Genomic DNA, 22,741 nt, shown 5'->3' with positions numbered 1-22,741 from the left:
AGAATGACCAAGTCGTACAAAGGCCCACAATGATCAGTTTGCCCATCCTCCACCACCATGCACCACAACAGGCTCTTTCATTCCATGATCACATGGCTGCAGCCAAACATGACAGACTGTTCAGCAAGTAATAAAAAGGATCAGCTTTTTCCCCAAGGTCTTGTCTGCATATACACTGTACTAAATTAAATTGACTTAGAAAATAATATAAAGCAGTATAACGCTCCTGGGCAAATGTTCTTAATTCAGTTTAAGAGCACTTTACATTGAAACAACTTAAGTTAAATAGATAGATACAAGACACAAACTAAATTAAGGATGCCTATAAAGGAATGCTGCATTAATATAATCACAGCTGTCTCTAATCTGATTAAGTTAAATCAGTACAACTTCCCTGCAATGGCAAAATCCTTACTGATATTGACGTTAACCCTTTTTTGCACTTTTCTACTGCCAAAGGTTTTGTGTTTGGTTTGGGGTTTTTTCTTCAAAAAAAAACCCAAACCCACAACAGTGTGGCCTCTCTCACAATCCAAATAAGCTAACTACACTATACAAGGTATATTAAGACACTAAAGGTATTGACATTTATATGTCTTGAAAATTTTATTAATCCTATGCCAAATAAACATTGTAACAATGCTCAAACCAGTGCAGCTTAATATTTTCTCTACTTTCCCCAAGAAAGATGGAAAAGGTGATCAGAAATACTCACACTGTACACTGTTTTCCATATTCCCACACAGCTTTTGCTTGTTGATGTCCAACATCCCTGGAGCAATTCTGGGAAGACAATGCTCCCCACTTGCCCATTCCTAAGGGTATGGCTCACCAACAGTTTATCTGAGCCAACTGGAGTGTGGAGTTAGAGCGGTTATCTAACTGCCCGCAGGCACAGTCTCACTACTGACCCTCTTCTACCAACATATGTTCTCCTGTTAACTGTGGGGCAGGCACACACACAAATCCTAGGTCACAGACCTAATATGCTACAAACCCACACTCTAACATCATCTCTCATCTCCTCAGTTCCCACAGCGTTTCCCCAGGAAACATAACTGTCAAAATTAAATTTCAACAATTCTAAAATTAGTAGTATTCTTTCCATTCCTCATTAAAAACTATTCCAACTTTTCCTCCTGGATACCAAGATAAATTTAATCTTCATTCTCTTGGCACTCTTTCATCTCTACCTGCTTTTTCAATTGTGTCTCTTCGAGCTTACCAGGCTTCCTCACATCCACACCAGCAACACAACCAATTCTCTCTCCTCAGGGCCACCTCCTACTGCTGCCTCTGAGCTACTATGTGTAGAACTAACTTCCTCTTCAGTGCAAATTTTCCAAGTTTAGCACAGAAAGGCATCACCAAGAATCCTCTCAGAGCCCCTTGCAGAGAACTAAATTCCTCATTGGCCTTTAAAAACTAAATTGTGCCACAACTTTGAATAAAGTGGTGAACTGTCACTTGAGTACGCAGAGCAGCTCTGAAATCAACCTGAGTTGTAAGTTCTTTTCTTTTTTTTGAAAGAGCTGTTTTGAAGCCCAGATGACATGGCATCAAAGATTGTAGATACACAAGAGTTCAGCTGCTAAGGGAACCACACTTACACATTTTTTGTTTCATAAGATTTAAATTTCAATTCTCAAAGGGCTGCAGTATATTTTTGCAAGAAATAAAAAAGTCTTAAGTCTCAGATTCACACTGATGCAACTATAAAGTTATGTGGCCCCACACCAAGCCAAGGATTCATTGTCACCATAAATACATGTAAAGAAGGTAGGAACCATTTCCATTCCAGAAGTAGAGGAATTGAGGCACTAGGACAAAAAACCAGTTTTCTACACTGTTTTTACATTAAGTCGCAAGTTAAGGAAAAACAGACTCAGCTGTCATAAGAAAGAACTGGGAAAAAAAATCAGCAAGACAGTCTTATTTCTTGCACCTAAAACAAGAATGATCTGCGATAGAAAAGAGAAAGGAAAGTGTGCATGAGCTAAACACCTACCTGACAGCAATTGAGTTGAATAGCTGTAATTCTTTATAAGAACAAATAAAGCAGCAGCCCTGATCCAGTAGTAGAACAATATTTGTACTATATTCAACTTTTTTCTGCTGCTGGGGTTTAATCCCAGCAAGAATTGTTTTGGTTTAATTAGCTTTTCCCGAGCAGATGGTCAGATATGAGAGGCAGAGAATGGTACAGGCTTAACTGTTGGGTGATTGTGCAGCTGCATATGCAGCTGAACAGTTAAGCATGTCCAGGGGTCCAGCTGTAGTTTGCATGACACAGGCCATCTCTGCCATTAGCCAAATGTCGGCTTCCTCTTTTTCCAGATTATATATCAGGCAGAGGCACATCCAAAGGCAGGCAAACAAATAATATGCAGCTTCACCACCATTCCCTTTCTCAGACAAAATCCTCAAATCTTCATCACCTGGAAGTCCCTCTTTCTTTTGGTGACAGAAGCACAATCAGAAGCATTGCCATGGGAACTCAAGACATCCTCTGTGCTATTCATCAGAGAAAATTTAGCACAGAAATATTTTATGATCTCTACGGCACTGAATACATACAGCAGTCAGCATCATGAAGCAGAAGTAGCGACACCGGCATTGTGTGAGGATAGCAGTGGGGTGCTCTTCAACCAAGCTGCCTGAACCTCACATCACCTACAATAAGCAATAACTTGCTGTAAGCTGGCAGGGAAAAGCAGAGCAGCACTGAGAGATGCACAATGGTGTTTGAGGAGTAAAACTATCCAGCCAAAAGGATAAAAGAGAAAAGGGGTCATCACAGCCCTTTCCCAAAGCTGATTATATCCTGGCCCTTTCTCTTCCCAGAGGTTACAAGTGGTGCTGCTACCGACTCCTTTGCAAAGCAGGATTCCTACCAGGCACAGAGATCTCCCACTTAACCCATGCCACAGGCACTGTTTACTTTTGAGGCTAAACAAGTATTCCTGATTGACTTCCACTCAGCCTCTGTATCCAGGCACAATGCTGAGCGTTAGAGCATCCACTCCTGTACACACTGGCAGTAGTTATCTCAACAGGCCACAAAGGCAGAACAAGGAGATTGTTTTCAAATCCATGCTTTTGGCCTAGCAGATTCAGAGCCAGCGGCAGGAACAGGCACAAAACTTGTCTCAACTTCATAAACAATACAGCAGTATGGTTCCTGAAGCAGCATGTAACCCTGGAGCATCTTTTCTCTTTTTTGTGGTGTGGTCCTGTAGTTAATCTGCCTCAGTTTGCCTCATTTGTTTGGTTTGCGTTTTTTGGGTTTGGTTGGGTTTTTAAAATTATTCTCTTAGTCTTCAGCACCACTGAATTACTGAGAGATTTCATACTGAGTTCAGTCACAGAAATATAACATGGCTTAATCCAGCTTAGGAAAAACAAACAGATCCACCCATCTATCTTTCACTGATGACCTGTGTAAAGCACGCAACTGACTACGGCTCCTCTCTCCCTGTTCCCCTGGGCTGCAGTCAGTCCTTTTAACAGCAGAATCCCAGCCACAGCAGAGGGGACTCACACCTCCACCCCCTGCCCTGCACAGGGAGGCTGCCTGTCACCAGCAGTCATGGGCTGCACTGCTTGTCCTTCTGTACATACTGTATTGTACCTCCTAGGTTCACCTTCTTCCCTTGGAGGGGGATAACCACAGATTCCCCACTTGTGACCAAGATGGGTTGCTTCAGCTCTTCCCTCAGACACAACTTCTCTTTGTGGCAGATGAGTCAGAGAGAGTTCCCATTAACTACCTCCCTCCACATATATCACCATTACTATTCTTCAGCTGGAGCTAATTACTAGCATCAATTGTCTCAAGGGGCAATTGCAGCAAAGGCCCATCACTTCAGTTTTACCACAAGGTCAGCTTCTCCAGTCTACTTCACATCTCCTGCCTGGCATTGCTCTTGTAAAGCTGAAATGCCTTTACCACTGTTGTCCTTTGGGATAGCATAAATCCATTTATTATTCTAAGATTAAAGAAAACCACTCCTTTTTAGTAATGCTAAACAGACAAGCTCCTCCCCTACACAGAGCTCCCTCCTGTAGATCCCCCATAAGTAAACCCTATGCAGCTCTTCAGAGAGCAAGCAGGGAATGAGAAACAGTTGAGCTACAAGTTAAATCACCTATCCTCAAAGGGGTCCTATAAACCCCAGATATCTTAAATCAGCTACTGTTAAGCTAAGTTAAATCACCTATCCTCAAAGGGGTCCTATAAACCCCAGATATCTTAAATAAGGATTAATAACCCCCAGATATTTTAAAGGAAGCAAGCCACCACATTCCAGATACCTTTTTTTTCGTCAAGTGTGAGACAAGAACCCAGAGAGCTAGCAGCTCACTGCTAATCTAAGGCAAAGACCATGGAGGAATGCCAGCACATAGCCAGGCAGATGTTGCACGGACAAGGTGTTTGCTCAGTAGTGAGCTGTTCACTCACGCCTTCAGCTTCATGCAGCTGCACGAGCGTGGCTCTGCCGAGTCTGTGACTCTGGACTAAGGAATGTCTCAACTGGACAAACACCACATCTGCTGCCGGCTCAAGGTGCCCAGGATCAGACCAATTCCCAATTTTACCGTCAGGCCGTAGCAGTGCCTTCTGCTCTCTATTCCACCAGGGGGAGATCTAGCTACTTGGGAGGGTTACAGCTCTAGCCTGAGGAACACATTGCCCGCATACAGGAGCACAGAGGCCTGGATTCCTACTCTTGAAGTCCAGAGCAGGGAAGCCAAAACAAGGACTTAGTGACTTTCTCTCCACAACATATTAAAACTCACTGACAGGATGGAAAAAAGGCCAATAATCAGCTGTACTTCCTCCTTGGCCAATGTCACATCTATTTCATTCTTATTCCCTCGCTCCTTTCCGGGCAACTGGAAAGTGTCAGCAGAAGCAGTATGTAATCCAAAACAAGACCTCCATCTTTGCAGCCATAGCCCGTATTGCATGACAAAGCTGAAACAGGCAGTATGGCAATGATTATACACACTTAACTGTTCTATCAGTAACCTGCCACACAACCCAATTTTAGACTTACTTATGTTTTGCTACCACCTCCTGCTGCTGCAGGGCATATTGTCCAGTCTGCCACTACAGAACAGAGGAACAAAAACGAAGATTCAGGCAACACACTCACTCAGCATCCAAGCCCTAACAGTCACATATGGAGTCAGTGGCAACTAGTTTGAAATTAAATGCACAGTTTACATGAAACCAAAAGAGAAGAGAGCCCAATGTGAATAATCTCCAACTGTTTCACAATGCTAAGAGCCTTGGAACAAGAAACATTCCCTTAAACACCTATCACTGAGATCCTGCTTTGAAAGTGATACAGCCTTCTGGAGAGAGGATGGTATGGACCTCTTTATGGTGAGCTCTGCAGTGACTCACGTGGTGACAGCTAAAAAGCAAAAACTAAGCTATAAAGCCAGAGAACTTCTGAGAGCAAATTCTTTCATTCCTGCTACTATCTAAGGATGGCAGTAAGGAGGTCTTCTGCAGAAGACTAACTTTAATCAGGAAATGACTGGCAGGTCACAGAATTTCAGGCTACTAGAGATTGCCAAAAGGGAAACTGCAAAAGATCCAAGCAAATGGGGTAATGAACAGCCCAGGGCTTACCCCGAACACAGAAGATGGTCTGCTGTTACTTCCACAAGCCTTGCCTATGGGCTGCCCATAATGACGCTACCAAATGGGATCGCGTTTCCCTGTGCCAGGCAAATGAAACACTTCTACAGAGGACAAGGATAGCTTGCATGATAGGTACACAGCAAACCAGTGACTATCTCAAAACAGATATCACGTCAAGGATCCCAAAATAACAGCTACATCCTGATCTGCCATCCTTCAGCAAACTTCCTGTCTTCAGCTCCTGGGGTACCAGTTAGAAAAAGAAAGATTTTCCAGAAGAAGTTGGAACAGAACATTTACCCACCAACTGGGGGAAGCACTCCTGCCCGGGTTAAATCCCAGAGCCATTCCATCTCCAGGCAGACATCTCATGTACTGAGCAGAGCTGCATAGCACGAACCACTCAATCATCTACTGATTGCCAAGAGCACACAGGCTTCAGGGGGGACCAGCCAACCTTAATTGGCCTTATCAGTGTAAATTAAACTGTACAACACACCCAAGCAAACAGTCAGTTCCTTTGGAGAAGCAGGCATGAGTTATTTTGCTGCAGCTATAAAGGAAACATTGCTGCTAGGACATGCCCCTGGAGTGACTGTGCCGCTCAGCTCTCCCGGTGCATTCCTGGGGTTGTTTAGCATGGATTCAGCTCCAGCCTTTCCACAAGCAAGAAGTCTGAACCCTGAATGCCATCTGCAAACACAGCCAGACTCCACCTCCTGCATGCCTGCAGGCCACCAGGTGTGGCCAGGAATGGCACAAGCTACACACTAAACACACCTTTGATGTGGAGCTGAAAGCATGTAGCCACGGGGCATGAACAGCACGCCGCCCGCCGCCGTGCTGACTCCCACTGCAGGAATGCGGCTGCAACCACAGGCCAAGGAAGGCAAACACATTGCATTCCTCATCAGGCAGAGAAGGAAAACAAGTAGCAAGCCCACACACCCACCCTGCTGACACCCGCCGTGCTCCCTCCCCACACTGCCTGCACGGCCACTGTCAGGACCTCAAGGACAGCTTCAGCGCCTAATTCATTTGTGCGAGGGTCAAGTTCTCCAGGCAATTTCTTGAGCCAATGGGACAAGATAAACACAGCAAGGCAGGACAGCTCTCAGTTGGGCATGCAAGCCACACAAAGAAGTGCTGCCACCCGCCCTGGAAAGTAGCCATAGTCCAGGGCAGGAACAGCTCTGTGCACTAGCCTGGGAAGGGAATTTCCCTGACTCTTCCTACAAGACAAGGGACAAATATAACACTGAGACCTCTTGAGCTGAGGAGGCAGGGTTGAATAAGAAGTTGACTTTGGGCAACAGGGATGCTTGAAAAGATCCAGGTCATTTTCTAACCCTATAAAACCATCCTACCTTAAGTCAAGTAGCTTTTCTGGGATGGAGGCACTTCCTCAGTACCCCAAAATCCGTCTGTAAATGCTTGTCTCTACTGCCCACACACACAGATTTGACCTTCACTGTACAACATTCTTCCACTACAGCACTGACACCAGGTCATTTCAGTGATCAAGAGAAGAAAAACTTAACGTACAAATATCCAAGACATCAGGTAACCTCTTATCTCAGAACCTCATAATTTTAGAGCTGCAAAGAGACTCTGTGCTCTAGTCAGAAAAAAACATTATTCCTCCTTCATGTGACACTCCTACAAATCCTAAAGCTTTCCAAAGAATTCACATTCTCAAATATGAAGTTACTCTGAAGGATGCCTCAGATGTGAAACTGTCAGCAGAATTCCCACGACTATATCGTGAACTCCCCACATTGTGAATCTGCACTTACTCTGTGCAACATAACTAAACAACCCACTCCTGAAAACCTTAAAAATCCATCCCAGTGCTAAGGACTAACTCTGAGACTCAGTAGCCAGTGCTCTCTCAGCACCAAACAGGAAAACCAACACTCTCAAGAGCACTGCAGCAGGAATATATCTGACTTGAATGTAACAGATGCAAAACAGTGTCAGGAAATTCAGAGAGAAACAATTAAGGGCTGAAACACTGTAACCTCTAGGGAACCTCAAAGGGGAAAGGTCAATGTAGCCATAAGCTCCAGAGACATACCCATGCATCTAGCAGGCTGCTGGAGCAGGGATGATTTATAAGGCTTGCGGCCCAACTGCTCCACACCCCACATGTGCATTTCAAAGCCCTCACAGAGGGAAATGATCTGATATTAAGTAACAAGACCAGACCAGACCGAGGTCCAGTAGGCTTTCTCATGCCTGTTGAAATTCAAGGCCTCAGGCTACCTGTTCCCCTCATAAGTGGCAGTAGCTCCAGTACTTGGAAGAATGAGGCATGGAAGGCCAAATTTACCAATAGATTTATATCCAAAGATATAAATAGAAGTCCGGCAGGATTTACAGATTAGGTGTCTAAATCACTGCATGCAGGAGAAGGGGCTTCTCACCTTCTAACTACTCCATACCTCTCCAAGCCCAGCCACCAAAAGAAAACCCATTTCGGACAGGACGGAAGCCCCTGCTGTTCTACACATTGCCAAGGGCCATCCCTGTGCAATCCCTTCCATGGTGACGGCACCCAAACTCCACAAGTCTCAACAGTGCAACCTGCAATGGCTGCAGCTCTCACAGAATGTAGGTCTGCCTGTTTCCCAGAATAGGAGCTGCCTCTACAGCCTCTCCTCTCCCTTCCCCCACTACATCTTTACTTTTCATAGACTCAATACTGTTTCAAGGTACCCTCATCCTGCCACCGGTGGGTGGGTGAGTGGGGGAAAGGGGCCCTTTATAATTGTAGTGTTGCAATCTGCCAGCCCGGCCAGGCAGCCTGTTCCCGCCTGCACTGTATTAAATACCTTATAACTGATTACACCCCCATGGGGCATGATTAGCAGTCTTCAGAGAACAAAGTCTACTTTCATAAGAATAAGAACAGACACGTACTGCTAACCTACTACACAGCTGGGCAGGTGAGGAAACAGGGAAGAAAGGAGGGTGTAGGGGGGGGATGAGTTAACTGTACTAACTCTATTCCTCCCCTTCCCTATCCTGGCTGAGTTGATTTCCACTGCCCTGAACAGTAGTACCCCTCAGACCCACACCACAAGAGTCACATAACAAAAGCTCATAAACAAACTGCTGCAGTAGAAGTCAGGCAAAGTCCTAACCTGGAGAGGCAGGGCCTCGAGGCAAAGCAGATTGAGCTTTGCTCTGGGTGACAGCAATTCCTTCACAGAAGTTCCCAGGGAAAGGGAAGGGTGAATTCCAGCTTCAGTACCAAAAACACAGAGGAGGGAAAGCTCAAAATACGATCACATATCCACGCCCCTCTCTAACCTCTGTATACATCTGAAAGGTCTACATAAGTAACAGCAAAACATCTAATTCAATCTGGAGGTTAACAGCTCTCCAGGTGATGATTTTTTTCTTGTGGGGAGAGAGGAGGTAGCAAAGAGGAGGAAAGCCCTTTCCATCTGAGATAGGTAATAGGGATCCCCAAACATATACAGTCCATATGCATTGCCGCAACAAAGAACCAGCTCAATGGAAACTCAGCCAATCTGACACGAAATGACCTACAGCTCATTAGCAAAGTGCCTTCCAAATCTTCCAAAATGCCCACACAAACAGCCACAAATATATTTGGTGCTATCTGGCAGATGGAGCCTTTCACCAAAAGCAGTAAGAAAAATAAGCCTAGGATCAGCCCTTCCAGCTACTCTCCCCAAACCTCCCACAGAAATGAGCACAGCAGAAAGCTCCAGGAACATGGTCTTATTTGAGAGAGAAGCCCATGCAGAAGCTTCAATAAAATAGTAAGAAGTCTCCTAATTGTGTTGTATTGGAAACAATCACTTGCTTTACTCAGAGCCCCCTGTCTTTGCCCCATGGATGCTCATGGTACAGTCTGGAAGCACTCACATTCAGCTGATGCATCTAGAGGGGACACCCTGCTGACACATTCCACCTGGATTCTTACCCAACCCACCCAAGAAAGGATTTGTTAATGAGTAACCAACCCAGCTGAAAATTATCTACTCATGTCTGCTTTACTCAGCAGCTGGTCCTTCAGCCAGCACACAGATCTCTGAACTGTACTGTCTAGTGCCATCTGTACAGCAAAACCTGCATAATCTCTTTTTTACAGGAAGACTTAAAGGTACCAATGTAGGTACAAGGCTCCAATGTACTTGCCATTGATATAATGCATCAATACATTTAGAGTTCTATTACCAATCAGATTGTGCTTTCAGGGTTTGGATAAATGGAAGCTTTCACCATAAACACGAGTTAGTCATTAGAAGCTCCAGGAGGTAATTTAAATTATCGCAGCCAGCACAAAAATAGTTTTCCTTTGGGAGCTGAAGTTGCATAGCTGTAATAAATCCAAGTGGCACAGTAAAACTTCTTATAAAAGCTTAAAATTAGTTGTGAAGCCCCAAATGGCCTTGCCTATAATTTGATTCTGCTACCGTGGGCTAGCAAATGGGAAATCACTCTTCACACTGTAAAAAAAACACTGAAAAACTCTATCATCCTTCGGCTCCTAGGAGACAGAAGAGGTAGGCTTACATTTCTTGTCTCTATATATATGAGTAAAATACGTAGAAATAATAAATCCATAAATAAAATGTTAAACCCACAGAACTAACAATGACTTGTTCAACCCCACACAGTGCTGGGCAGCTATCAATCAGGCTTCAGAGCTCAAATTGGAGCATTGCAATCCAAGGCTCTCTCCTGGCTGCTGCACCCCCACAGATACCCTGTATCCACCCCCATTCCTAGAGTAAATTGCCTTCCACTGTTGAGAAGCACTCCTGCTATTCCAACACTGGTATTCACCACCAGAGCAAGAGAACCTAATTTAGCCCCGCACGGGCCTTCTGCAAACTGCTAATCCCACTCCACAGCTGCTTTTCAAATGTACGGGCATGAGCAAACCATAAACGATTTATGGCGCGTGGCAGGAAGACTCCTGGCTCCCTGCGTAGGCGGGGTTTTGGGACAAGATCATGCTTGGACTAATGTTTATATTGCGAGTTGTCAGTCAGGCAGTAAATCACCTCTGGAGCTGCACAGTAACACAGCCCCATCCAGCTGGGGCCTTGACGACTCTGAATTCTGTTACAGCCATTTCAGATACACCAGGGACCTATTTGGAAAGGCATCATCTAATCATGGAAAAAATGAATATGCTTGTAAGTAGAATCTACCAAAATTCTGCAGCCCAGCAAGGGTGATTTGCTTTCAGGAATCAAACCAAACTGGTATGAGACGTTTGCCAAAAATGACTCCCCACATCAGTCGGAGAAGAAATTGGATTGAGTGCCTACACAGACATCTAATAACAGTGCATCTCTAGCAAAATGCAGTTACCTGAGAAAACCCTTCTGAGAAAAGTTTTCATTTCCCAGTATTCACACAACTGTAGTGTAAGGAATGCTTCAATTTTAAAAGGGAAATAAAGATGTTTTGCATACTTTAGTGCACAGGACACTTTCTGCTCAGAAAAATAAATGTGCTTAAAGGCAGGATGTAAGCTTGAAGACCATTCTCAAGAAAGGTTACTTAAAACAACTTAATTTTAAGCACAAACATCCTGTCATTTTCCACTTTTTTCCCTCATTTGAAAATGCTTTTCATACAATACACTGGGTACGAATCTCCCAAAGATAAAAGAGAAGGGAGAAGAGTTTTCCATAATGAAAAAATTATAAATAAAATACTCAAGGGAAAAAACACGGAATAGTAGCTTTAACTGCAATCACTATTCAGTTGTGAGAGACCAGATTTCAACTCATCTCCCTAGAATATTTTTAATCTTCCTGCTGGGCAGCAGCACAGTCATCACTAATGAACACTAAAGCTGCAGGAAGAAATCCGATGCAGGAGACAGAGCAGCAAGGCATCTCTGAGAATTGCAGAGCTTGTTAAGTAAGACACATGCAGGTCCAAAACCAGTTACTCTGAGTAGCATATGCCAAAATCATGGTCAAAAACCTTACAGCCACAACAATTATCTAATTATTACCTTGGGAAAATAACTTATACTCTTTTGAAAAAAATGCTATAAAGTAAAACTCGCCTAAGGCTTTTTATGAGCCTATGTGTAATTCCTCAATAGTTAGGGAGACAACCTTATCTGTCACTTTTGATTTCAGAACCATTTGTGCATGAGCGTTACATTAACACAGCTGGACAACTGAGACTTTAACACAAGAGTAAGAAGATCCAGTTATGACTCCTACAGCACTCCCAAAGCCAGCTTTATCACAGAGCTAAAATATAAATACAGAACTCAACCAAAGACATAGAAGTCACTGTGGGACTTCCAGGTCTGAATTTACTAACCCTTAAGAAATCAAAAATTTAAACCAGTTGTCTCTTGCCACCAGAAGCTGTTCAGATACTCTCTGCCTAAAAATCAGTCTAAGTCTTGCAGGAAAACTTACTTTCCAATCCTGACCATTTCACTTTAACAGCAATACAAAACTTCTGTGAAAGTCAGTAACTGTTTATTCTCAGCTGCTAGCCCTGCCACAAAAGGGTTAAGGACATGTGCCCTAAAGCACATGTTGTTCCCAAAGAAACCCATAGGGCTCATACAGGGATCTTGTGCTTCTGTCTCTGAAAAGACACAGACTCTTTCCTTCAGTTCCCCTTGCATTTAGGCAAACCTTACAAACACACAGCTTTTTATACATATCTTCATGCCACCGCCACTTATCTTTATTAGCCTATGCATCAAATTGAATTTATACCTGCTTGCAGCACTGATGATTCTCCTGATCCTCAACAGGCTGGACATGAGCACAGGACACAAACTGTCTTCACAGACATTAGTACATTGAGGCTCATGCTACAACATACCAGAACTCATTTGAACAGCCTTAAAGCCCTGCCTTTCAGACACCTTACAGACCAAAGTCCACAACAAGACAGCAACGTGGAGAGGCCAAACTCCACACATTCTTTCCCCTCTTACAAACAAAGGGAAGAAGCAGCAAGTGCTCTGCCTGACCGCTCAGCATGGAAAGACAATAGCTGCATATCTCCATGTTTATCAGTAAGGCAGTCCTCCTCTAGGAACCAAACTATCTTTCCACAGACCCTGCTCTTCACCAGCTTAAAATCCTCAACTACTAGGACAAATCAGAGCAGCTGCAGTGCTTTGTGGATTTGTTCTTTGGTTGGTGATTTGTTGTTTTGGTTTCTTTTTCCCTAATGCAGTTACCACAAAAAGCAAGGTCAGTGAGCAACCTAACATAGCACGTAAGTGATTCAATACCTTGCCCCTGACACAGACCAATACATTAAGGTGGTTTAGTAGCTGGAGCAAGAAGCATCAGTGGACAATTACGGAACACAGTGCCATTTCTTCAAACTTTTAACTGTTAAGAGATTGGATTAGGTCTGAAAAATACACCTTCTAAAACAAGTTCTTTAACTAAAGCAAGTCTGAACACTTCCACTCCTAAGTGCTTGATCTTTTCTGAATCCCGCTCAGCTCTTAGCCTCAGTGCTATTATGTGGTAGTGAATTTCCACAGATTAGACATCATGTGAAAATACTTTAAAATCATTATTCAGTTTGATGCCTATCAGTTTCACTGAATTGCATTCACCTCAACTGAAGAATACATTCCAGCTCCTTTACCCCTGCACAGCAGTCTTCCTCAGGCTTGGCACCCAGCATTGTTGAAAAGCAGAGGAAAACTGAGCCCACCCAAGTGATGCTTATATACTGCGTTCCAACCATTGCAAAGCTATTCTCACACTCCTACATGGTTTTCCACGCCATTTCCTTCCTAAGAGCAGCTTGTCCCAGGAGGACACTCCGGAGAGGCTGGCTCATGTCATTCCAACTACGAAACATCCTGCAAGCTACTGCTTTTGGCCCTCTGGCTGAGCATATTTGGAATAAAACCGTACATGAACATCCTGACGATGAAGAGAATGGTTTCTGAGAATGGAACAAACAACAAAGCAAAAAAGAGAAAATTGTCCTTGAAGTAAAAAAGATTCAGGCAAGGTTAGACGTGACCAAAACAAGGAAATAGTTCCCGGGAAGGCAAAAACGGTGAGGTCTCAGCGTGCCCACTTGCCTTGAACAAGGCAGAGCCTGACTTGCACTCCCCAGCAACTTCACCATGCTACAGAATACACAGGACAAAGGATCACACAGCGGTCTGCTTCATTTTGAAATCAGAGCTTGAAACACTCTTTTAATTCTCTGTCACTGAGCTTTACTAAAGCATTCAACACCACAGTATCTAAGCATCTACACACACTCATGGGTTCATCCTCAAATCGCTAGTAAGACTGGTGTTAATCTTTTCCAAGCAAAGAATGAAGAGCAAGAAACAGTAATGATCTGAACACAATAAATCTGCGGCAGAAATTAGGTATCTTTCTGACCATAGCATCGCCCTTCCCCTCCAACGAGCTGTAAAGGTATTTCAACTTTAAAAAGTAACATTCTTACTACTACAGTTACAGACTCAGCCAATCTAGATCTAAGGAAAAGCCCTCAGGTAGGGGAACTGGCAGGGAAACAGGATGGATGATTTCATGCCCTAAGGCATTTGTCCTGTTTGCATAGGTTACACATAGTTCCTCTGCAGTCCTGCATAAAAGAGTCTCAGAGAGGATCCTATTTACCCAGTTACTGGTGATCTGAAATGCACACAGCTGGCATGAACGCCAACAAGCACTCTCTCTCCAAAGTTCAGGGTGTCATACAGAAAGGAGATACCTTCCCAACCAAAAAGCCCTCAAGCAAGGAGATGAATATACCCAGTTTCAGGACCTTAAATTTTCTCTCAAAGCATTAATCAAGTCAAATGGTCAAGAAAATCTTCTCTATTATGAGAATTCCAGATCCTGACAAGCCCAGTAAAAAGAGCAAGATGAATCAAAAAGGTGTCAAGACAAATCCTCATTTATTAGCAGAGGAATCCTACCCTCAATCTGTATCACATGCAGGCTCATTTGAGACCTCTACATGCTGCATTTCTCCCAGCATGTAGAGGTCTCAAAGACGTAAGGCAGAGAGCTCTATTGTCACTCTGCCGGAGAAGCGAGGCCCACAAATACATAACACAGTAAATTAGTCAGGACCTAACCTCCAGCACTGCTTCTTGGGTCTACACCGTAGATGTGGTGACACATGGAAATCTCAGAATCCAGTTTTCAGTGGATTCTCCATAAAATGTGGCAGACATTTTAACAAGTTAGGGAGATCACCTCCAGAAAAACCATCAGCCTCTAAGACTCACAAGCATGAAATCAACTACCAAAAAATACAGTTACATTTTACTAAAACTTGCTTTCTTTGCTACCTCTCCAATAGCTTGGTTTTCTTCACCTTTTTAAAAACACTTTATATGCCACACCAGCTTCCACAAGCCCTTTTTCCCAGCCAGCTCTGCTACCATTCAGACCAGCATGCCGAACACAAAAACCATTTGTCCCATCTGACTTGATTTGTTCTGCTCTGGGACAAGAAGCAGGCAGGCTTGCAAAAGACTACACCTTTTTCAAGGCTTTAGCCTATCTCCCTGACAAGCTATACCATGACTGTATTTAGAGTGGATGGCAGAGATAAGAGCTGAGGGTTTGTTGGCTGCAAAGCAAGTGACTTAGCAGCAGCCAACAAACAACTTGAAACAGAGTGGAAAAGCACGCAAGGTCATCTTTAGTTCAGAAAGCTGGTTTGGAGAGTGAAGAGGCAACAGGTCTTGGCAAGTAACTCATCCCCTTCTGACCCAATGCCTTGTTAATATTAAAGATGAAGATAACCATGGGCTGCCCTTTGGAACTCCACTGGCCCTGCTGAAATGCATTCACGAGATTTCAAGAGCACTGGGTCCCTGGGAAGGAATGAAAAACTCCTCTCAGTACCACAGCTAAGCTATGGCAGCTTAAATGCTGATTTAACACCCAGAAGCTAAACCACACTGTATGCAAAGCACTGCTGGGATATGGGTGCTTTCTGCAGTGATCCACTAGGAAGTGAGGAAGAGAGAAAGGAGCTGTTATAAAGGTGATCTGATGGTGTACAATCAAAAAACCAGCTACTGGGTACCAAACAACAGCTCCTCTAAACTGGATCTCAACAGTGAGTTTAGGTACACCTGCACCACCCATCACCAGTTAAAATTAGGAACAGTTAAAATTTGTGTGGAAAAATAACCTAACAGAACAGGGCGCCACTAGAACCACCTAACTTTGACATTGCCATTACTGCAAGAGCAGGATGACCAGAAAGGATTTCATTTGGATTATGGCTGGGCAGATCCCTTGTGAATTATACAGACAGCACGGCTACTTTTGCACTGACAGAGCACATTTAAGAATGCTCTCCCAGACGGCATGTCAAGAGCACTGGCTTACATCTTTAATTGAACTTTTCTTTCCAGAAGCTCTTGCTGAATCTCCCAGGGTCACTCCCATTTCACTGACATCCCTGGCCACTCAATTCCAGCAACACAGGCCTACTGTGATGCAGAGAATACCACAAAGAGAGCCACTGTTTCAGCTACGTGGTTCACCTGTTCTCAAAAAATTCAAGTAGTGGTACAAAAGGAACACAGTCTGACTCAGCATCAGCTCATTCCTGGATTTCTTACCTGCTGTCTGAAGATTTAGTAAGGATTCATGGCTTCATTTTATACAGGCCTGTTATCCTGGTTCCTTCTCTGAATCTGTAAAACAGAAGTGCATAGCTCTGAAAAGCTTTCACTGGCAAAGAACTATCTACCTGTGACGGATGATTCTTTTCAGTGGACAAGATCCACCTAGCATCTTTCAGATCTAGGTCATTCTCAGCCTTGCCAGATCTGTGTATCATTTGCACATCCTGATGCCTACCAATGCAACCTCATGTGCACCCAAAAATCTGTGCGTTAGCACTCAGCCCTTTGCTCTGCTCTAGGCAGAGCACTCAAGCTCAGAGCCAGAAGCAGTACAGCATTTACTGTTCACCTCTTTTCCTTTAAAGTCTCCCCATGTTCCCAGAGGCTGCACACTGGCTCTACAGGGGGAAGCATCCCTTGCACTAGAGAGGATGTCCAGGCTGGCAGAGAATTTCCCATTAACCCCCGCTGAGTCTGACACCAGAGGAATGCTGATTCTTCCCTTCCAACCCTGCCTCTGCCAGTTACTCTCCAGCTCTTTAACACACCTGCTGGCCCAGACTTGTTCTGCTTTGCAGCTCCTACTTCAGCAACGCTCCCTGCAGAGACACTGCTTTCTCATCCCCCACACCACCTAACTCTCCATCCTTCAGAAACAGCTGCACCCTGCGTGGACCAGGTTCTGCCTGCCGATCCCGTGCCTGCGCTGCTCCCTAACACGGGTCTCTCCCCGGGAGGAAGAGCTCCTTAACGCCCTGATGGCCGAGACAGTGGCACCACCACCCTTCCCCACGGAGACCGTCCCTTCCCTGGGCGCGGGGCTGTGGCCTCGCCTCTCCCCGCAGCCGGCCCCCGCCCCACCTGGCTGACCCCCCCCGGCCACGGTGCGACCCGCCCGAACCCGCTGTCCTCGGGGAACTCTACAATTCCTCGCCACACACGTGGACAGAAAGGCCCACCCCGCTCGCTGGGCACCGTCCGGAGCCCGCAGAGGCCCAGGAGCGCAGGGGGCCCCGCCCGGGGCTTCGTCCCCAGCCGGTCGCGCTCCCCGCTCCCAGCCCCCGGAGCCCCAGCCCGGCTCTGACCCGGTCGGGCTCGGCTCCACCAGGGCTCCCAGTGACTTTGCGGCCGGTTCGGCGCCGGTTCGGCCCCGCCTCGGGCCCGCCCCAAACTTTGCCCCCGCCCGGCCCCGGCCCCGCGCTCTCGCCTCAGGCCGCCATTTTGCCGCGGGGCACGCCGGGTAATCCGGCGGAATCCCCACGTCGCGGCGCGGCTGCGTCATCGGACGGCACGCGCGGGGGGGCGGGGCGGGGCGGGGCGGGCCCGATGGGACCCGCTCCTGCCCCTTCCTACGTGTCCCGTGTTCTGAGAAACGACCCCACAGCCTGGGGCGTATCCCAGCCTGTCGCTATGGAAACAGAAACCCAACCGTGGGACCAGGTGGAGAGGGAGGAAGGTAGAGTAGTAAATGGAGAAACCCACCTGAAATCCCCCAAGGACAACTGTCTGCTTCTTAAAGAGAGGTGCTGAGGACAGCGTGTGCCAGGCAAGAGCTAATGAAACCCTGACACCATTTGTGAGTGTGCTTTGGTATTCATTTGCAAAATCCTCCACTACGTTGTTCTAGTCTTGGGTCTTTGAAAAGTCAGTACATTTTAATTTCTAACCAAATCATCCCATTTATTCAACTCTGAGTGCAGACAGGTACTTTTTCCATTGCTTTTCATGCCCAGCGCATAGACTTACTCACTGCTTCCATTTCCTGTTATCCTTTCTTTCACAAACATCTCATGAATTGATGATTCACACAGTAAACAATGGAGCCTAGTTCTGAGGAAATTTGCCCAGTTCAGAAAAGTCCTGATAGAACTTACATGGCGTCCTTCAATGTACTACTACATTTACAAAGCCCTTGGATTTACATTCAGGTATTACCAGGCTCACACTCCTGCAAACTCTGCCCAAACGGTCCCCTCTCTTACACAATAAAAGACAGGTGCTCAGCAGAACCCCACTTCCACGACCTTGGGAATATTGTGCAAAAACGTCTGCTGAGCGCCCAGCGAGTGCCGTCTGCACCACACCACGCGTCAGCCAGGGATATTTCGAGAAACACTTCGCTACTTGTGCCCCCATAAATTCTCCAAATCCTCCCTGTGCTGGGGTCAGATAACAAGCAGAAGGACAATGGCTCCAAGAATCCAGGCTGCCCATCTGCTCTGCACTTCCAGATTCTTGCTTCCACAGCGCCAGCTGATGAAATTTTCATCGCTGATGAGGTTTCTCATTTCCACCGGGTCTTGCTGCCCTGAAGCCTTCACAGCTGTGGTCCGTTCAGGTTTCCGTGGGTGAGCACTGATGGCAGCAATGATTAGAGTACTTGTCTGTCTTTTTTTGTGATTTGTCAGAGTAGGATCTTCAAACTTTCCACAAGTCTAGGTGAAATAAGCCCTGAATGAAGAAGAGAGAGTGATTTTCACATGGTCTTGACATTTGCTGCTTCCATTAAACTCAACTCTTCTCAAAATCAGATGTCAAGGTCAGACCACCAAAGGGAGACAGGAACTTGACTTGGGCCGGCTGAGCACCAGTCACCTGCTCCGAGTACCAAAAAACACTCTTCCCTCAGATCCCAAAGGCCTTGATTCCCAGTCCTGCTTCCTCTCCACATACATCCGCCCTGCCTTTCCCCATATCCGCTATGCTTGTGAGCTGGACTCACCACTGCCCTGAGCCCAGAGATGTGACATGATGCAGAAGCATGACGCTAGGTTACATTAGATTCATTTATATAACACCATTAATACCAAAGTGCAGCTCCCTGCTACAGCCAGTTGCTCGCCAAAGCCTCTGAAGTTCAATTAACAAGCACCAGGTAATCTAACACTTGACTCCCAATAATCCTTTTATTTTAAGGGGCCTCTGGCGGATGTAAAGCCCTCAGCAAACAGTCCTGGAAGTACATTTGAGATTCTCTCAAATACCAGCTGAATTTATGACCCTTAGTGAAGAGCAGGGAGGAATCTCTTCAAAATACTTTCCAGCTGGCAGCACTTTATATAGACCCTTGTAACTGAATAAAAGGAACCCCTGGAGGGGCAGGTGCCACCCTGTGGAAGGACAAATCCCTCTGAAGTGCCTGTGGTCTTGGCTAGTGAAAAAGCAGATGTCAGAAATAATGTCTCCCCACCAGAAGAAGGCAGTGCAGGCTTGGTCCTCTCAAGTTTTCCATCAAACCTGGTCAAGTGAGGAAGAATGCGGGTGCTGGACAGCCCCTTGGTGGCTGACTTGGAGGCTGTCACCTGCCTGAGAGCTGCAGTGGTGAAGGGACTCCTATGAAACACTTGCCTCCTCAGCTACATCTCTAACTCCAGTTGCACAGAGGATTCTCCAGTAGACATCAGCTGGGAAACCCTCAGAGGCAAAAGATGTTTCTTGGATGGATGAGCCCACCAAAACCAAAGGACCTGAGACTTAGTTTGAGCAGTGTTTTCACTCTGAGATATGCCAATACAAGAGGAGCTCAGCACCCTAAACTAACAGCATTTCAGGAACAATAAGATCAGTGAAATACTGCCAGCCTGTGACAGTCAAACAAGTCTGTGGATGCCGAATTGGACAGCCAAACACATTCTGCCAGTATGCCTGGAGCATACACCTACCAGACAAATACAGCCAACCCGCCAATAAAACAGTTGCTAAAAACATACCCACGTGTATAGTTCAGGCCATCCCACCACATAACGTTGAGGGCTGGGACTCAATTTTGAGTTTAATAGAGATTCAACCCTCAAAAAACCACTGGAGTCTTTTCACAAGCAAACACGTTCCCCAGCATCAGTGGCAGAAGAAAAAAACAGTGCGGACCCAACCCAACCCAAAATGCTGTTTGTCTTATGGAGCTGCCCAAAGGCAGCCACTGGGGTTGGGATGTAGCTGGGCACTGCACAGAAAGACAAGCAGACACAATATCCTGCCCTCCAGGCTTGAATCTCTGCATCTTTTGAATCTCTCTCAAAGCACCTCTGTGAATATGAAATGGAAGATGAAGGCAGAACTGGGGAACAATGACAAAAATCCACCATTGCAGCACCCCAGTGCTCGGCACAGCTCAGTGGTTTCATGCCACCACGGGTTTGAGCAGAGCACGATGTACAGCTCACACTGGTATTTCAGACATACATAGGAGCACTTTCCCCCAGCGTCTGTGCTTGAAGAATACGCTGCACATCAACACTTGCCCATTACAATTGCTGCCTATGCAAGTCTTCTGTATATTTATAAATGTGTGTGTATAAAAATAGAATTAAATAAATATATATCAGTGACCCCTACTGGCCATTTCTAACTAGCCACAAAATTGTGCAGCAACACTGAGCTCTTGCCTCTTGCCGAGGTGCAGTATTTCGATGTGAGGCACAGAGCACAAAGCCTGTTAGTGGTGTATTCGTGCTCTTTACACTCACTTTGTGCTGGCTGCATCACTCCTGGGGGCAGGCAGCTGAAATCGGGATTTTCTGACCTCAAGTATTTGTTTGTGGCATCCCACTCATTTCTCTGCTCACCGCCAGCTCCATGCCATGATCCCAGCTTTTGCATGCAGCCCTGTACAGGTGCCTCCAACTCTTACTCTGCACAGCTGCAGAGCGCTGCAAGGGACCAGGAATTGGGCTGTGACTTTATAAAATAGGTATTTGTTCCAGAAAAATTCAGTTCCCAGCTGGGACCCACACCACAGATACCACTGCTCCTCGAGGTCAGCTCCCTACGGAAGGAGCTGCCCCAGCACTGCACAGTTTCTCCTGGCAGCCTCACCTTAGCCCCACCAAAGCTCACTGTAAATTTTTCACCCCCCTGGGTGCTAAATGCAGCATGAGTGCTGCTGTGCAGCAGAAACTGAGGGGCCCTCCTGGATCAGTGATTTACCTTGATGAAGGAGTGGAGAGAATGTGCCTGACAGGTAGGATGGCTGCTCCAGTGTAAGGCAAAACCCCACGGGAAGCAAAGGCTGGAGTCACTGTGTCAGCCTCAGACCAAGACTCAAGGGGCTCAGCCTCCATTCCCCTTCGTCAAAACTTGTTTAGCTTGTCATGCTAATAAAGTGTTTGAAATGAACTGAGTTAAAAGTATGTGGAGAGGAAGGGGGAGGATGTCTACTGGGGCATATGGGGAGGTGGCAGAGGGCTAGGTGTAACACCAGCTCTCCTTGGTGTGTGCAGGCAGACAGGGTTTCACCCAGGTTTGGGCACAGTGCAAGGGGAGGACACCACACACTGGTGTGCGGGGGTTGGCACTTCACCGCGGTACACAAATGGGGAGGGAGTAGCTGATCCTCCAAGCCCTCTGAGGCAGAGCAGGGACTCATGGACTCTATGATGTAGACACACATGGCTATGTGTTGTCTCTCAAAAAACCCTTCTGTGTGGCTAGCATGCACCTTCAACTCACAGAGACTTTTTTTTCATGAAATCTGCAGCACTGCTCTCCCCGTGGAGCTCTTGGTGTTTATAGGGACGGGTCCAGGCAGGCCAGGGAGGAATTACCTTTCCCTAGGACACGCTTGGTGCTTGGCTGAGCACACCGCTTCTCCGCTTCACGGGAGCTGCTGAAGGCCAAGGAGACAGTCAGTCTACAATTAGCCTCCCTCCCAACACTCGTCCACATCCCCTGGGGCTGCTAATTATGGACTCCTCTGCAGCCAGGGTTCAAATCTTTCTAAGCACAGGCCATAGTTTCATGAAATGACCTTGACATTCTCTGCAACAGGCTCTCCTGCCAGGTTTCACTGCAAACACCAAGATATGCCATCCCCTGTAAACAACCAGGAACAAGCTCAGAGGCAAGCACCGAGAAAACACAAAAGATTTGCTTCAAGAGTCTCCCATTAAATGCTTGTGTGCTCCTGGTGAGATTAAGAGGTTTCATTGCTAGAGCTGCCAGCTGGAAAGGCAAAGGGAGACCGCATAGCTGGAGATGGGCTTTGAGGCACCCACGGGTGTGTGCCAGCAAAGGGAAAGCCTGGCAGACATCTCCTTTCCACTCCAGCCCTTCCAGACCTCCTCCTGGCAGCAGGAGGCAGGTGGGGGGAACGGATACACCCCCTGAATCAGTGCCCTTGGGAGAGCCCTGACATTAGGTGTTGTACGTGCACCCAGAGGGAAGCCAGAAATCACAGGGCAAAACAAGATCCTACACCTTCTTATGAACTCATGAGGGTTTTTTTAAGGGATTTACTCAGCCTTTTGAGCTGTGGGGACACAGGTAAAACCTTTTTTCTCTATCTGCCCTCCATATATACATCACTCTCTCTTCCTCCCTTTTCAAGTCTAGGTATTTTTCCTCTAGTATTTAATCTTTCTTTTTAAATTTTTTTTCCCCTGGTACATTTGTCTTGTCTTGGATTGAAGTACTGAGGGTGGATTTGAGAAATCTGTATCTCAAAATAACATGTGACTTAAGCTTACTTT

At 46.0% G+C, this 22,741-nt stretch overlaps 1 protein-coding gene across 3 annotated transcripts in view; it reads right to left on the bottom strand.

The window, feature by feature from the left end:
* TJAP1 (tight junction associated protein 1) overlaps window positions 1-17,487 on the bottom strand; it is a 40,365-nt gene extending 22,878 nt beyond the window's left edge. Inside the window, exons 1-2 of one of the 3 annotated variants that reach the window (XM_041477034.1) lie at window positions 17,360-17,487; window positions 16,269-16,343 (exon numbers count right to left, since the gene is read on the bottom strand). The gene's annotated coding sequence lies outside the window, so the exon portion shown is untranslated. The other 2 variants (XM_041477035.1, XM_041477036.1) reach the window with 2 other exon arrangements.
* Between the last annotated feature and the right edge of the window lie 5,254 nt (window positions 17,488-22,741).

This window comes from Pyrgilauda ruficollis, unplaced genomic scaffold (genome assembly GCF_017590135.1).
Source record: "Pyrgilauda ruficollis isolate IOZ18807 unplaced genomic scaffold, ASM1759013v1 scaffold4, whole genome shotgun sequence".
Lineage (NCBI taxonomy): Eukaryota > Metazoa > Chordata > Aves > Passeriformes > Passeridae > Pyrgilauda > Pyrgilauda ruficollis.
Note: the sequence above shows the minus strand (reverse complement) of the source record. Positions and strands in the feature narration are given on the sequence as shown.